We start from the raw sequence: 16,329 nt of genomic DNA on the forward strand, positions 1-16,329 counted from the left end.
ATGATACCATTTCCTCTCTTTGAGATGTGTCCATTTCCTCTAATGCTGGTCCGGTAAGGTGGCAGAACAAACCTGAATAGAGCAACAGTTCCAGCTCAGGTTGCCAGTTTCCTTGAGATACCATTGATCTTTTCTGCCTCAAAGAACATTAATTGCTCAAGCAGCTAGGAAGACACAAGAGGAAGAACACAAAAGCAAGGGCAGTGCTTGCTATTTAGGCTCATCAGTGTCTGATTCTCTTTGTAATAAATCTGACGTTTCTCAGTAGGCCATATCAATTTTGGGTTCTCCACAGAGTTTCTCATCCCATCTTCTCTATGTCCTGTCTCTTGCTACCCCTTCACTTCTTGGGAAACTCCCCCTCTAATCTGTGTTTGTCTGTGACAATAGGAAGAAAATGACTAGTTGTGAAGGATGGATAATTTAATTTTTTCTGCCTTTTAAGAATGCCTTTGTGAAGTGGAGCTGTTCTCTGCCATCTCCCTGTTCTCTGTGGCTGCTGAGCCAAACAGTGGAACAGGAATAAAATCAACAGAGCTATGTCTGAATAGAAGAAAGGAGCTGTTCAAGACCCCAGCAGAGTTAAACCCTTTGGAAAACGTGGAGAACAACTGGAGGAAGTTTAAAAGGAACTACAAGGAATGGGCAGCAACTAAAAAGGAAGACAGAAGGCAGCCTGGTTTCTGACAGTAGGTGGTTTTGAACTACTTGATTTTTAAATGGTTTTTAGTAACTCAAGCAGAGAGGCCAACTCTGAAAGTGAAGTAAAAAATTCAAGGAGTACTTCACACTTCACATAAAAATGAATCATCAGAACAATTGTTAGACAGACAGAAAAAAGGGGTTTGCAAGAATTGTGGAGGAATTTGTACGATTTCAAGCTATACCAAGATATCTTTCAGTTTAGGATTCAGCTTGGTCCTTAACATCTGACTAAATTATGAGACCATCTAGGGCAAAGCACTCAGAAAGAAGCTACTAAAAGATTCAGAGCTCACCATTGACAAAATAATTTTTTCCAGGCCATAGAAATTCTCTGTAAAGCCCCTGAACGACGGTGTTTGCACATGTTTGAGTTGATGGAAGATCTGAAGCACTGCAAGGATGGATACCTCAGGCATGAAGACACGTGGAGTAGTTCACAATTAAGAGCACAATGGTAGCTCACAGGAGATGGAAGACTCCAGAAACTGCTCTGGTGAATTATCTCAGTATGTAAGAGTTTTTAAGTGACAACAGAGCTTAAACAAAGAAGATAATGGTAAAGATTGTCAGTTCTGAAGAACCTTTCCAACAAAAATCAACACTGGCACAAAGTGAGGTAAATGCACTGTAAATTTAAATTAATATGGAAAATATATAGACTTAGATTCTAACAGAACTTTGCAAGTCAAAGCAATGAGAAGAACAGTCATACCAAGCATTTGAAGGCAAATGGATGGAGTTCAGTTTTTAGTACTGAATTAGTCTAAATTTAGACAAATAATCAAAGTCAAAGTGGAGTACAGATGTCTTTTCTCTGTAAAAAGCTTTCCTAATCTGTAGACTCATGTAAAGTCAGATCTTGAGAATCTCCTGCTCTGCCTTACTTCCTCTGACGGTGAATGGAGCTTTAGGTGGTTAGAAATTTACACAGATCTTCTTTGAAGTTTTGGAAGTGGAGTCACATGGAATTAATCTGGGTACAAAAAAATGTGGAAAACAATAGATTGAAAAAGATATATTTACTTTCTTCTTCACTATTAAGAATAGAAAATCCAGTTCTGGTGAGAGAAAGGCAGGGTTCAGTCAGATGGAAATCCCAAATCTTTAAGACGACTTCAAGATGCCCTAAAAGATGGTTGTAGAAAAACTGTCAACAGAACTACAGAAACTATCCATCTTCTGAATTTGAATCTTGAATGGATATATTTTTCTGGAGATTGCAGAATAATTATAACTGGAATGAAGAAAACCACATTGGTCAGTAAAGGTGGCACATTACTTCTTAAGCAGAACTTTAGGGCTAAATTACGCAAAATGGGAATGCTCTTCACTCTAAAGGGAGAGAAGTTTTTTGAGTTATGGTTGATACCAGACCATTTTTCTATGCTTCATATATCTGCTGCCATCCAAGATTAATGAGGCTGTATGCTGGTCAGGAAAATGGTAATTTCTGTGCTTCAAAAATATCTAAAAAAGACTACAGAGCTCTAATTTTCCTGCTAAAACTCCCTGTGCATTTCACAAACACACACAGGGATTACTTTTACGCTCACAGTAAATGTTTTCCTAATTGAAGACAAAACAGACAGATTTTTTTTTTTTTTTAATTCAGGCTCTGTATCATTTGGCTACAGCATGCTGCAGTCAGTTCAAGAGCTGAAGTATCTACCTGCCTTCTCAAGATGGAAAATGTTCACCTTTCTAAGCTGAATTGAAATGGCTGAAGACAACATTTTACACAAAGAATAGATCTACTAACACAGTATTGCTGGGACAAGATGTTTCAAGGCCATATTTTCAGTCTGAATTGTATTTAACTATTTAAATGACTTTTAAAAAACTAATTCCAAAGGGATATGTACAAGTCATTCCAAAGGGATTAACAGGAAAACTATACACATTGTGTAAGAATTGCAAAATGTAAGGAAAGCACAGAAATGTTTTATACTGATCTCATGTGAATAACAGCATTGAAGGCAAAGTTAAACCTCATTGTTTGGCAAAACACATCAGTCAAATTAAGCAAAAAATACAAGGCCAGAAAAATGGAAGTGACTAGTCTCAGAATAAAACAAGCAGACCTGCTTGCATTGCACTTGAGAAAATACACTAACAAAAAAACCTTTGCCTGTTGTTCTCTCTTCCCCAGGACTGTCTTCCTGGAAATTAAACTGCTGTGTTCATGCAAATCAACATTATTTGACAGATGTGATAATCTGGCACAGCAATGTCAGTGAAATTGCAAACATGAAGCAGCTTGTAAGAAAATTATGGGTTCAGATATTTCATCCCATGTCTTTGTTGTCCACAGCCTCAGAAAGTGGTTACAGAGCAGTGAGGACATAGACATAACTTTTTATTAAAAAGCAGTTAGGTCACACTCTGACCTGTCAATTTACAAAACAGCAAGGGGGGGTATTATGGACTGCCCTAAAAATCCTAGGAAATTATGAGTCTTAAAAGAATGCATTCCCTCAAATTGACCTGTTTGTGTCCTTGCCTATTTTAATCATTGGAATACCAGTAAAACCTCTGTTAGAAATCAGTTTGTGGCAATTTTCAGGTTTTGAAGGCCATGTCATCCAGACCATGCAGAGGAATAGACCAAATGCTATGGGGAATATGGGGAATATGGGCAATGGGAAGTAGCTTCATTTTTTGTGATATCAATTGCCATGGATTTTAGTGAATCTTGTCAGAAATATGGTCAATTATTTTATATTTATATTTTATTGGGACATGTCTCGAAACAGATTACAACACAGCCTAATTTATTAGGAAAAAAGCAAAGATATTCATACAATTCTCATCCATTTTAAGTAAAAATTCCCAGTTTGTCACATGGCAAAAGCAGACTTCATTCTACTTGGCTGGTTGTCCTGATAGTGATGTGTGCCATGTGTACCTATACATATTTAGACTTTAGAATAAGCTTATTCACTCCATTTCATCTGACTGACTAGAAGTTCTGTCATAAAATATGGTAATACATAAACTATATGTCCTTGTGTGTTGTATGCGGTTTTCATATTAAAAAGATGTGAAAGAAAAAGTATTTCCTATACACGTCTGAAAAAATAAAAGGTAAGAAAACAACATCCCAAAACTGGAGAGTTGTGCTTCAAAATTGCTCTGGAGATCAAGGATGGCCCTCAGGCTGAGAGCAGTAAATGACAGCAGACTGGAGTGTGATCCACAGCCCACAAGCTGGATTTGATTTGAGCTTCTGAGTTTGCAACTATATAACTAACTACCCTGCTAACAACCCACAGAGACCAGATGGACCTGTAATTAACTGCAAATCCCTGTATTTGTGCTTTTCCAAGGTGTGATTGATAATACAAATCTATATGTGTGTACAAGTACCTATCTAGACGTATACAAACAATAATGACGTTTATTAGAAGATGGGACCATTTCTGAAGTTTCATGGAGTGTTTATAAAAATATATTTCTCTCATGATTTCTTGTTCCCTCCTTGAGAAACCATATGGAGTATTAATTAGACAAAAGAAGTGGCACACAAGGAACATGAGTTTTGTTTCATGTGCTTCTGGGGTGAATTTGCACAACTCTGAGCTAGTTGTGTATTTGCATACGTAGGCAGGGGGGGATAGCAATGGCTTTCAGCACAGCTAGGTCTGGATCTGGGCATCTGCTCAAAAAAGTGTGAGGGAGCAACATGGATGTGTGTCCTCAACCTTCCTTATAGGAGAAGAAACCAATTAAATCACTTGTAAGACACTGAAAACACCTCCAGGGAGCCACACTGCGGCCTCGTGGGCCACGCCCCTTCTGTGCAGCTGCTGAATTCAGACAGCTGATCCTCACACTGATCAGTTATAGGGAATTATAGGGAGTGAATCATTCCCTGTAGTGTTTGTATTTTTAGACAAACCAAAGGAAAATTCAGGGAGATTGTCCTCCTGGCTTAAGGCCTTTTGGTAGGTGTTACTGGGTAAGGTGAGTATGGGCTCAAATTAATTTAGTAAAATAGAGAACTCATTCAGCTCTCACTTATTCCCCTGCAATTTGGCCACTGGCTGAATTTTAAGAAATGCATCTGCAACTTTTTCTCCTTATGAAAACCTATACGAAAGACTAGAGTGAAAGAGCTCATTTCTAGTATACTGGTTCTAGTGATTTTTGAAATGAAAGACTATATAATGAATTTTATAGTAGGCTGAGTTTGTATAAGAGCATATGCATTGCAATGAATGACAGGTGCTGTTTGGCACCTAAGACTACATTTAGCCTACAATCTAAGCTGTAAAGTTTTTATATTGGAAAAGAAAAAAAAAAGGAAGGCAATAGGAGAAAACCTCATTTTACCCTTTCCTCTAGCTGGCCACAGTGTGTCTTGGCAAAACTCCATGCTAGGCCTTGGCAGAGAGAGCATTCCATGTATTTGTCATAATGGAATGATGAAACAAAGACTGATTAGAGCAGAAATGAAAGATCTTTTCTTCTTAATGCTGCATTCCAGCATGAATATACTCACTGTGGCTTTGTTTCTCCAGACAAGCAAGCACATATCTGTCCCACTCAAGCGTAGAGCCTCATGCAATGGGCAAGGCTCCCCACATCCATACTGCTTGGGCAGTGCAACTTCCTGACCAAGAATCTCTTATGGCTCCTTTTGCTGAGAACTTGGTTTGTAACACACATTCGGTGCAGATGACTTGGAGATTGGTGTCACCGAGTGAAAGAGGTGCTGAACCCATCTGACAGTAAAGACGCACACTGTGAAATCAGTGAGATTTTGTTACATTTCTTTTTCCAAATATAAACTCCACAGATTTTCATTTTCAGAAGTGTTCATTTTTTTCATAGCTGTAATAGCAGCAGTATGAATCTGTGCATTCATTACCTACATAGAGCAGCTTGACTTTTTTACAGTGACTCATTGGAGCCTGAGGTCACTGAGTGGGAAGGTTTCAAAGACCTGGTAAGGAAGCACAGTCCCTGTCAGGAATTTTTGATATAGGTTATCTCTACCTTGTGCAGCTGAGCTACTGACAAAGTGATTTCACAGGAGATCTTTATATATATTTAAAAGGTGATTCACTCAGCCTTGGAGACAACAGACATTGAAGGCAGTTGACTGCAACACTGGAAAAATCACTTTATGGACTAAATACTTTTTTGTAACTGACAGAATCATTATTTTTAGTGCACTGTAGTTCCTTTGTGCCATATAAGCACTCATTATCCTATACTTACTAAGGTTAAAATCTCTGCTGGATAACACAGGGGAGCTTGAGCAGCAGGGTAACAATTAGCAGACCTCAAAAGGTTTTGCGGTTTCATCTGGATAAATGCAGATGGATTTGAAGGTGGTTCAGCTAAAATGTCTCTCCGTCTTCAACCCCTCATGTTTTTTCTTTCTCCCCTTCTCATTTTTTTTTCTGTAAGTCAAAATGATTTGGTTTTAGAATCCGGCAGCAGATCTAATAATTCCAGATTTTTACGTGCTGTGTTGCCAACTTTTTAACTTCAATTTAATAGTTCACTGGTAGAACCCACATGTCTTGATGTTTTATTTCTGTTTCATATCCAGATAAGTTCATTTTTCCTGAGCTATAATAGAAGCAGTATGAATCATTACCTGCCTACCAGCAACCTGACTTTGGAAGGTTTTCACTTTTAGTTCATACCTGCTTTGAAATCAATGAATGATCCAAACTGCTTCTCTCTCTCTCTCTTTTATTTATTTATTTATTTTTTTTTTTTTAAGGACATCAGTGACTTGGAGACTGGAGACAAAGATATTAAGGAAATTTCACTGACAGTGATTTTACTGAAGGACTGTAATTAATGAGTTCCAACAGTGTATGAAACACTAAATGGTGACCATGGTGATATTTTAGTTTTGTTGAATCTCTGGGCGTCATTAGGCATTGTTCTTGCTGAACTCTACTGGTGTTGTGGGTTCCATTTGTAATGTTTGTTTTTTTGCAAAATTGTATAACCCAGTTTTACCAATCTTCCAGATGGAAAAAGATGCAGCTTTCAAATTGTCAGGCTCAGGTCTTCTGCAAACACTTGACAAAAAATGTCAGGTGTTTGGGCTGTCACTTCTCTGTCATATTGAGTCAGAAATTATGGGCATAGACATTTCTAAATTTCTATGTTTGGAGTTCAGCTGCTTACCCTGAACCTCTAGGTCTGGATTTGCCTTTTTTTCATTAAAAATGTGGCAGAGGTTTCTTCAAAATCAAGTGAAACTAAATACCAACTTTGAAAATCCTTGTGTGCTGTATTGACCTTCTCTTCATAACATTTATTTAAACAAACAATATAAATCTTAACTGAAAGTCTAATCTAATCTTAACTTCAGCTAATCCAGTGATGGAAAAACAATACAGATTACCTTCAAATGAGTTATCATTACATTTATTAAGAAAACACTTTTTGTTATACAGATATTTTTGTCTAGGAAGATGGATATTCTAAAATAGCATAAGACACCTTTATACTAAACATGAAAATCTAATGGGAAACAGTTTTGCATGGTAGTTATACTGGCACAACTATTTAAAATCCTTCTTCTCAGATAGCTTTCCAAGCTCCCGTTGACAAAGTAAATCATGTTCCCCCAAGCAGATACTGCTATTTGATAAGAGTTATTTTATTTCATATAAAACTGGCCCATAAAAGTTGGATGGTGCAATGCTAACTTGGCCTATTTGTCAGAGCATAGAAATACATACATCGTCTATACTGGACAAACTGTTAAAAAGGCAGAGGACTCCACAACAAGAGCAATATCTTTAGTGCTAAAATTTGGAACAGTGTGATAAAATGTGCTTATTCCACATGCAGTTGTTAAGATTTGTTCACCTTCCAGCTTGGTTTCCCCCTTCTCACTATCACAATGCCACACAGCAGTGCTATGGCAAGGTGCTGCAAGGGACTCAGGTTAATGGTGTGTCTGAGCACTCTGTTTCTTGTGCTGGCAAGAATCAAGTCAAGGTTTGAAGTGTGGTCATTGTTAAGCTTAAAATAAAAAATCTGCTAATGATGTTGAACAGATTCAAGAATCCCAGTTCAAGAGTGGCATTTCTCTTAAATGTCATGCGAACTTTCCCAAAGAGCTCTTCTAATTGAGTGGCCATTACTTGGATTCCTGTTTCTGATGTTATGTGTGAAATATTCATGAATTCATAAATCTGCATGTGAGATGGCTTCTTCCTCTGAGCAACTCTTGTGACATTTATGGTTAATCTGTGCTGTTTTTTGAGAGAAGGCCAACACCAGATGTGATGGTTAAGTTCAAATATTCACCAGGTCATGAGGATTGTTGGTCTCTCTGGTGTAGCTATGGAGCAGTAAAGGTGCTGTATGCCTTATACACCTTTGTGTAGTGTCTGTCTGAATAACCTCTCCAGTCTTCTTGCTTTATGAGGGCTACAGTGGGATGTAAACAGTGTTAAAATAGATCTTTTAATAATAAATGAACATTGGAATTGCACGCATGGCATATAGAATTTGTCACCATTTGTTCCCTACCTGAAAGTAAGAGTTGGCTGTTTCTGTCATGGCTGAGGAGCTTAATTCCTTCTGGCTGTAGTTTTAGTTGAAGGGTTCACACAGAGCCTTTTCATTTGAGAGTGACATAACCCTCAGTTCATCATTACTGTGTGGATGTACTGGCAGAGCTGTGTTGCTTCCACACCTTGGAAAAGCAAGGATTACCTTGACCTGTCTGAGGATTGTCTGTGTTGGGTTCCCCAGCAGCAGCTTCACTCTCAGGGTTCTGCCTTAAGACACTGCAATTTGTTGAAGCTGTTATAAAAATGAATGAACTCAATTTTTGGACAGCTGACTGAGCTCACTGAGGTGGTTCACTAACACCTGCCATGAGGTGCCTGTACCTCTCTCTGCCCAAAGCAACAAGGATGGTAAAATAAATCTGTGCTCTGCACAGAGAAAAAGTCACAGTCTGTAGCAGCAGGAGATCCAATTTATTCAACAGCAGAATCTAACTCACTACAAGAAGAGCTGAGGTAGAAGGGCTACAGGAACAAAATTCCTCCGCTGCTTTCCAAAAGGTGCTACAACCTCTGAGAGCAGGGGAGAATCGGGTCTGGAAAGATGATCCGGAAATTGAGACACAGCATGCCCAGTTACATCTGTTATCAGTTTTGTCCATCTACAGTGATAAAACGTCCTTGCAGAGGTAAAAAACCCAAACCCTTATGCAGAGCTTCAAAAGCATGAGGACAAATGTGGAGGACAATCTAGAATTTAGATTTTCACTGGATTATTTTATAAGTATGTAATAAATAAACTGTCCATCATATCAATCCACAGATTATATAGGTGTAGAAGGAATTGATGTATTTTATTGATGATCATTTTGTCCCATGTATCTTCATATCCTGAAAGAATGGGAATATAACTGAAGATTCAAGATGTTATGTAGATTAACACACTTCTGATTTGAACAGCAGAGAACTCACCTATATTTCACATCCCAAACCAAAAATAAAATGAGTGAGTTTGCACACTATTTCCCTAATTTTCACCATTAAAATTAAAAGCAGGGTTTGACTATTTGACTTGAAGGCTGTCTTCCTGTCATGTGCTAGTCTATGTTTGCTATGTTTCAGCAAACTAAAATCCTGATTATCTAATGGTGATTCTGAGGTTGCCAAGAGAAGCTATGGATGCCCCATTCCTGTCAGCCTTCAAGGTCAGGTTGGATGGGGCTTGGAACAAGCTGGTCTAGAGAAAAGTGTCGTTATACATGGCAGAGGAACTCAGACAAGATGATCTTTAAAGTTCCTTCCAACCCAAACCATTCTATAGTTCAATGACTCCATGATTTTATGGTTCTACATATGCTTGAAACAGTAAACAGAAATCAAGCACTAGTGACTAAAACATAAATATTCAGACAGAATTAATGAGAGAGATGGTAACAGTTTTGATTATGCTATTAATTAGTTATTAAGAAGATGATGAAGGCATATTCTGTTTGTGTAGTAAGCCAGTTATTCTAAGATACAAAGCAGGTAATGGACTAATATCCATCTTAAATCACTTTCAGTGAAATAAATTTAATCAATTTTTGCTTGGGGGGGGATGGGGCAAAAGACAGCCCCCCTAAACAAAACCCTGTATGTTTTTCTTTTCTACTAACATGCTATTGTTGTATTGGAAGAAAAAATATTTGGCAAAGTTTCATTTTAATTAATCCAATTATTTTTATTTGCTCTAGAATAGGAAAGAAAGTGCTAATAATTCCACACTTTATAGAGTGAAAATTCATTTTACTCCCATGAAATGTGATACATCCATGTTAACCAGTAGACTTGCTGATATTCACAATTAAATCTTGACTGTTTTGTTTTGGTATGATTCGTGACAATTTAGAATTTAGTTTTGTGGGGTTTTTTTGTTTTGTTTGTATTTGTTTGTTGGTTTTTCTTCCTGGGGGGTCAAGAATAAGGAGATAACAGAGAATTACATTCATCACTGTTCTAACATCTTGAAGGGTCATGGCAACTTAGCCAAAATGGAATACCATAGGGAATAGCTCATGGTTTCCTAAAAAAATCATTATTTTAAAGAATTTGATCTGCAGTGCGTTAATTCTTGGTGTAATGACCTGGGTAATGCTGTCAAGAAAACTACAGGGAGAGAAGTGCCCTCCTACCTGGTACTTCCACCAAAAACCTATTCCTGCCTTCTTTGAGAAGATTCATGCTGCCTGACAGGACGCCCTTTTAGGGGTGTGTCCTCCTTTCTCTAAAGCCCTACCAAGGCAAACTATGGGGAATAGTCTCACCCTTGAGGAGATGGAGATGCAAAGACATGAGTTGCTGTTTCTTTGGTAGCTATTTGGGTTTGGCTTCAAGAACCTTTCATGATACCCAAGGGTGACCACATGACAGAATCTGTCCCAAAAGAGAACTTTTCAAAATCTCATTTTATTAAGGATTCCTATCTGGAGTTCCTCTACACTTTTTCATACTGGAGTCTTCTCAGATTTTTTCTGACCTATTTTCAGTTTATGAATTACTTGCAAATCCCTTTGAAATTAATTATTTATCTTCAAGGACCTTAGGTTTGTCTGTTACCTGGTATTTTCTTTCAACCGATATGTTTTCACAAAAAAAAAAGCTTTATTTGCAATGACAGAAGCAGAGTTTTACAGAATTCACCGTATTGCCATGGGAACGAATGAGTTCCTTCTGAATCATCATGGCCAAACTAACTCAGATGAAACAGGAACAAGCCCTAACCTTTGCCCATTCTTCAAACATACGTCAAAACTGATACGGTCTGAATGTTCAAAAAATTGAGAAGGTCCCTGGGATACATAGGTGGATTTCTAAAGCTATTTATATTGTTGGAAAAGCAAAGAGGCACCTGCTGATTTATCTGTACCCTTTCACACTTAAACGCTTGAAAAATATGTGACTTTCAGGTCGCAAAGAATAATTAACAACTTACTGAAAAAGCTGTGAAGAAAGGATGTTCTTTTAGGAAATTGTTCTAAATTTCATTTCATACTTCTTTCCTTTTTGGTTTTCCAATACTTTTTTATATTTCTAATTTTAAAAAAAGAATTTTGATCACTATCACAAAAAAGCATTTTCCTCATTATCTGTAGCTCCATTAGAATCTGTCTGGAAATTTTTTTGTGCTTATTTTTACCATTTAGATTTTAGCAAAAGAGAAAAATGTTGAGAAGTTTCTATGGAAGACAGTATAAAGAAAAAAGGAGGGGAATCAATTAAATGTATTTAATTTTGTTTATGACTTAAAGAAGAAAAATTAAAATAAAAATGGTCCAATTTTTGAAAACAAAACCAAAAAATAAATGAAAATATTTTCCTTTATGTTTCTTGACATTGTCTTCAAAAGTAAAAATGTTAATCTCTAGTGTTTTGAAATTAAAAATTTGTTATTTTATGACCAAACATATTTTTCACTACGAAGGTTTGGTATGCCTTCTTTATGACAGATTTTTTTCCCTAATTTTATTGAGTTTTGTACCTTACCTGAAAGGATTCATTCTACATCAATCAGCAAAGTGACTCTATAATCAAACCTACAGTAAATTATAGTCTTAATTTCTGTATTCACTAATAGAGAGTTTGAAAGTGTTCACTTCAACACAGATAACAGGAAATCTGAAGATTTCTGGCCTGCACAAGCAGGTTTGGGGACTTGAAGGAATCTGGTTCCACAGTGGGAGTGTGGATGAAGTGGGGTCTGGAATGAAGCACAGCTAGGTTCTGCCCCCATGCAATTATTTCATGAATTCTTCATGGGGGTAGGAATTCAGTCTAGAGGAAATTTAAACATTTGAATCTTTTTGTTGGTGCTGTAATAGACTTTGTCTTGGAGAAAAATGTTAGGAAACTAACCTTAATTTATCTATGGCCTTTTTTAGCAATGCACATACATTGAAATAAAAAAAGTAAAATTCACGACAATTAACACACACTTACAAAGGATTGCTTGGTCATATAATTAAAAGAAACGTATAATAATAAATATTTCTGTAATAAGGGTGGTGGAATACCCTGAGTTTAGTCCCCTAATCTCAGAAATGTTTTTCAATTTGGTCAATGTAATTTATTACTAAATTAATTCAGCACACTGTGGAAACCAGTAATTCCCCCTTATGGTGTAAGGTACAGAAACTATACAGAAACTGGGCTCTGTTGCCTGAACTTGTAACAGTGTTTGTGAGAAATCCAATCCTATATGGATTTGTTAGGCATGTGCAGGTTAAACTCTGGCTGTGGATATAAGGGAGAGGTGTCTTGCTTCTGAGATCCAGGATCATGTGCAAGGAGGAAATTTCTTTAGCCCAGGACACATCTGAACCTGCTCAGAAGGGAAATGATTGGTGCATAAGGAATATTATGATCAAGAAAGGAGAGCAAATTTAGGTGGCAGTCAAGGTCTTTCCTCCCTTCCTTCCTTCCTTCCTTCCTTCCTTCCTTCCTTCCTTCCTTCCTTCCTTCCTTCCTTCCTTCCTTCCTTCCTTCCTTCCTTCCTTCCTTCCTTCCTTCCTTCCTTCCTTCCTTCCTTCCTTCCTTCCTTCCTTCCTTCCTTCCTTCCTTCCTTCCTTCCTTCCTTCCTTCCTTCCTTCCTTCCTTCCTTCCTTCCTTCCTTCTTCCCTTGGTCATATTTGTGGATCTTTGCTGGACTCTCTTCAAGATGTCTATGCCTCTCCCCCAGAACTGAAAACAATACTCAAGGTGAAGCATCACTAGTCCAGAATAGAGGAAATGGATCATCTCACTCAAACTGCTGGCAATATTTTGTGTAATTTAACCCAGGATATGTTTTACCTTCTTTGTGGGGAGGGTGCATTGCTACATTGCTGCCTTATGTTCAGCCTGGTGTCCACAGGGACCCCCAGGTTCTGGTAAGTTTACGTATAACTGCAGTCAGCCTCTTGGTTTGGAATTGCCAGATCCTGGAGCACCACGTTTTTCCTGTGTTGTTTTTTCTATGGTATTTTGTATTTTGCTGTGTTCTGATTTTTCAGACTTCTCTCAGCCATGCTTCTCATTTGCATAATAAGCATGGCTAATCAAGCAAGCAACAGCCAGGTGCTCTGCAGGTCAGTTAAGAACATGGACGTGAACAAATCCAACACATACTAAACAGTTGGAGCAGCACTATACACTATTTACTGCAACTGGGGTATCCAAGTTATTAATGAAAGTATCTACAAAAAGGAATGAACACGGCTTTGTCAAACAGAGATTATTTGTAAATATGCCAGAGTGTAACTGCCCCTAACCCTCATCCCCCCACTATACTACATCTCAGGGTGCACTAAGTGTGTCCATGTCACAACTGCCTTTAGGAGCAAAGGATGACTAGAAAAAGGATCAAAAGGATCATTTATCTCTTTTCTGCTTCTCAGTCTATACATTCACTCAGTGATCCAATTTAAAGAGAGAACATCATCCACTTCCTATTGCAGCCACTTCTGAGGTAGTTCTTTTGGGCTGGGACCTGAACTGGGTGACGTTTCCATGAAGAAAATGACTAGCCAAAACATTTAGATATTGATATTTACCTCAGAAGAAACACACTTGCCATTACTGTGTTCTCAGAGAATTGAAGCAAAACTTAAATACTCATCTCTTCTGGCAGAGTAAGAAATGGTGGCACATGGACTCTAAAGGGGAACCTTGAAGACCTGCCTCCAGGAAGCATGAATTCTTTACCCAGAGCTGGAATATTCTAAGTGTTGTCTAGTGGGCTGTGGTGAGCGAAAGCTTTTCATTTTAAGGTGATCAGGAGCTTGGCCAGGTGGAGAAGAAGGTAAGCAGGAGAACTGGCTTTAATGAGTTTCTATCACAGAGTTAATTTCTTCACTTTGATTGATCTTTTTCCCCTTACATCATAAAAATGTAATTATATGTGAAGTCCGTTATGAAACAAGGTATTCAGAAATAATTCAGCTTGGGTCAATATAAGAGGATTTTTTATAAAATAGAAGTAGTTTTTTGGCATTTGTTATAGTTTGTTCTTTTTTAATTTATAAAGGAAGAAAAATAAAGAGTTTTAAATGAAATTTTGAAAACTTCAATGTCATTTTAAATGGTTTATATTTTTTCTCTATGCTTGATTCAATAACATTCCTTTGGCTTACTTAGATTTCACTGAACCAGTAATAGAAAATTGCCCCTTTAAAAAATTATTGACCACATTATCAAAAAATGGGCATATTTTCATCTTTGATCTCTGATATATTTCAGCAATTAGCTGTCTTAGACCTCACAGAAAGAAATATAAGTTTATGAAGATCGTCTTAATTAATAATCTGATACATATTTTAAGATTTGTTTTCTCCAGTGTGGAGAAGAGGAGATTGAGGGGAGACCTCATTGTGCTCTTCAACATCCCAAGAGGGGATGTTGAGGGACAGGTACTGATCTCTTCACTCACATGACCTGCGACAAAATTCAAGGAAATGGCATGAAACTGAGTCAGGGAGGCTTAGGCTGGATAGCAGGAAAAGGTTCTTCCCCCAGGAGGTTGCTGGGCAGTGGAACAGGCTGTCCAGGGAAGTGGTCACAGCCCCGGGCCTGACAGAGTGGGATTTGGACAATGCTCTCAGGGGCGTGCTGTGACTCTGGGCTGTCCTGCACAGGGCCAGGAGCTGGACTTGATGACCCTGATGGGTTCCTTCCCTTCTCTCAGCATAATCTGTGATTTCTTGATTCTAATATGTCAGGTTTTATCTAGATAGAACCTATTATTCTATCACATTCAAATAATTTCCACTTCATAAGGACCCATTTAAGCAGACCAAACCACATTTATTTGTTCTTGCTTAACATAAACCCTGACAGACACAGCTGCTCCCTCCAAAGCTGTTTCAGCTGCAGGAGAGCTGATAAAATATAGAAAATTGTTTGAAGAGATCTTTTCCCTTCTTTTATATTTGCAACATCTGAAATTAGAAATTAGGAACTTAGGGTTTAGAAAATTAGAAAAGCAGGGAGTTTGCAACATGCTAATTTTTCTTGCTTGGAATTGTTACACTCGCTATCGTCTTTCTGTGCTCTTGCTGAAAAGTTGTTTTTTAATTCTCACAATAGATTGTATTGATTACTTCTAAATTATAGAAGAATATTCCAGAGACCTTGTCAATTGTCTATATTGTGAAATTCTTAGCTCAGCTGTCATCTATAATGAGCCTTATTTTGGCTTAAGTACTCAAACTGAACAGGTGTCTTAATTTAAACCACTTCTTCCATGTGAAAAATGCTTAAAGAAAAACTCTATTGAGTGCTTCTGTATGATACAAAGCTCAAAGGTCAAGTCCTTATTCAAACCCATGGTAAACAAAATATCTTTCAAATTTAGTGCTCTGGAAATGATCAAATATAAAAGTGCATGTTTTCAAAAGTCTTCAAAATAATGTTTAAACACAGAATCATGTACTGACATTGAATGACATTAAGATTAAATCTCCTTAGTCTGTATCACTCTTAGTTATGCTTTCTCCTAATTTGTACATTGATTTGCCTTTGACACATCTCTTCTATTCTGCTATCATTGTGATCTTTCAGCAATATTTTCTTTCATTCTACCCCTTCCCTATGATGCCCATGTTTCAGTTTTCCTTCCTGTGTGTTGATCTCAGCACCAATGCTGATGGTCTGTAGACACAAAAATCTTGTATTTCATTTTCTGAGTTCTTTTGTCTTGATTTATTGATTCATCTTCACCAGTCACTGAAAGACATGTTCACTCTGTTTTTTAGTGTGCACTGTAACACAGATATATTTGTTATGAGTAATCTCTGAAATGCCACTATATACCCCTGACACTAAGTGTGAATGTACCAATGGAGTGCTGGAATGCTGAAAATGGGACTGCTAAATATCTGGACACACCCTAACAAGTTGGGTGTCTGCAATCCTCCACAGGTCAATGAAAGTCTGGAGCTGGGTGGTTTTACTTTATGATGTAAATGTGTGTATTACAAAATGCCTTACAGGTAATCTGGTATATAGCAATGATTTAATTTAATGACTTTTTTAAAAAAAATCCAGCTTGTTTTTGTTTATGGTTGTTTATGTTTATGATTTTAGCATATGGTTAAAGGCACAGTAGACTGCTGATGAC

Source organism: Molothrus ater, chromosome 1, assembly GCF_012460135.2.
Source record: "Molothrus ater isolate BHLD 08-10-18 breed brown headed cowbird chromosome 1, BPBGC_Mater_1.1, whole genome shotgun sequence".
Classification (NCBI taxonomy): Eukaryota; Metazoa; Chordata; class Aves; order Passeriformes; family Icteridae; genus Molothrus; species Molothrus ater.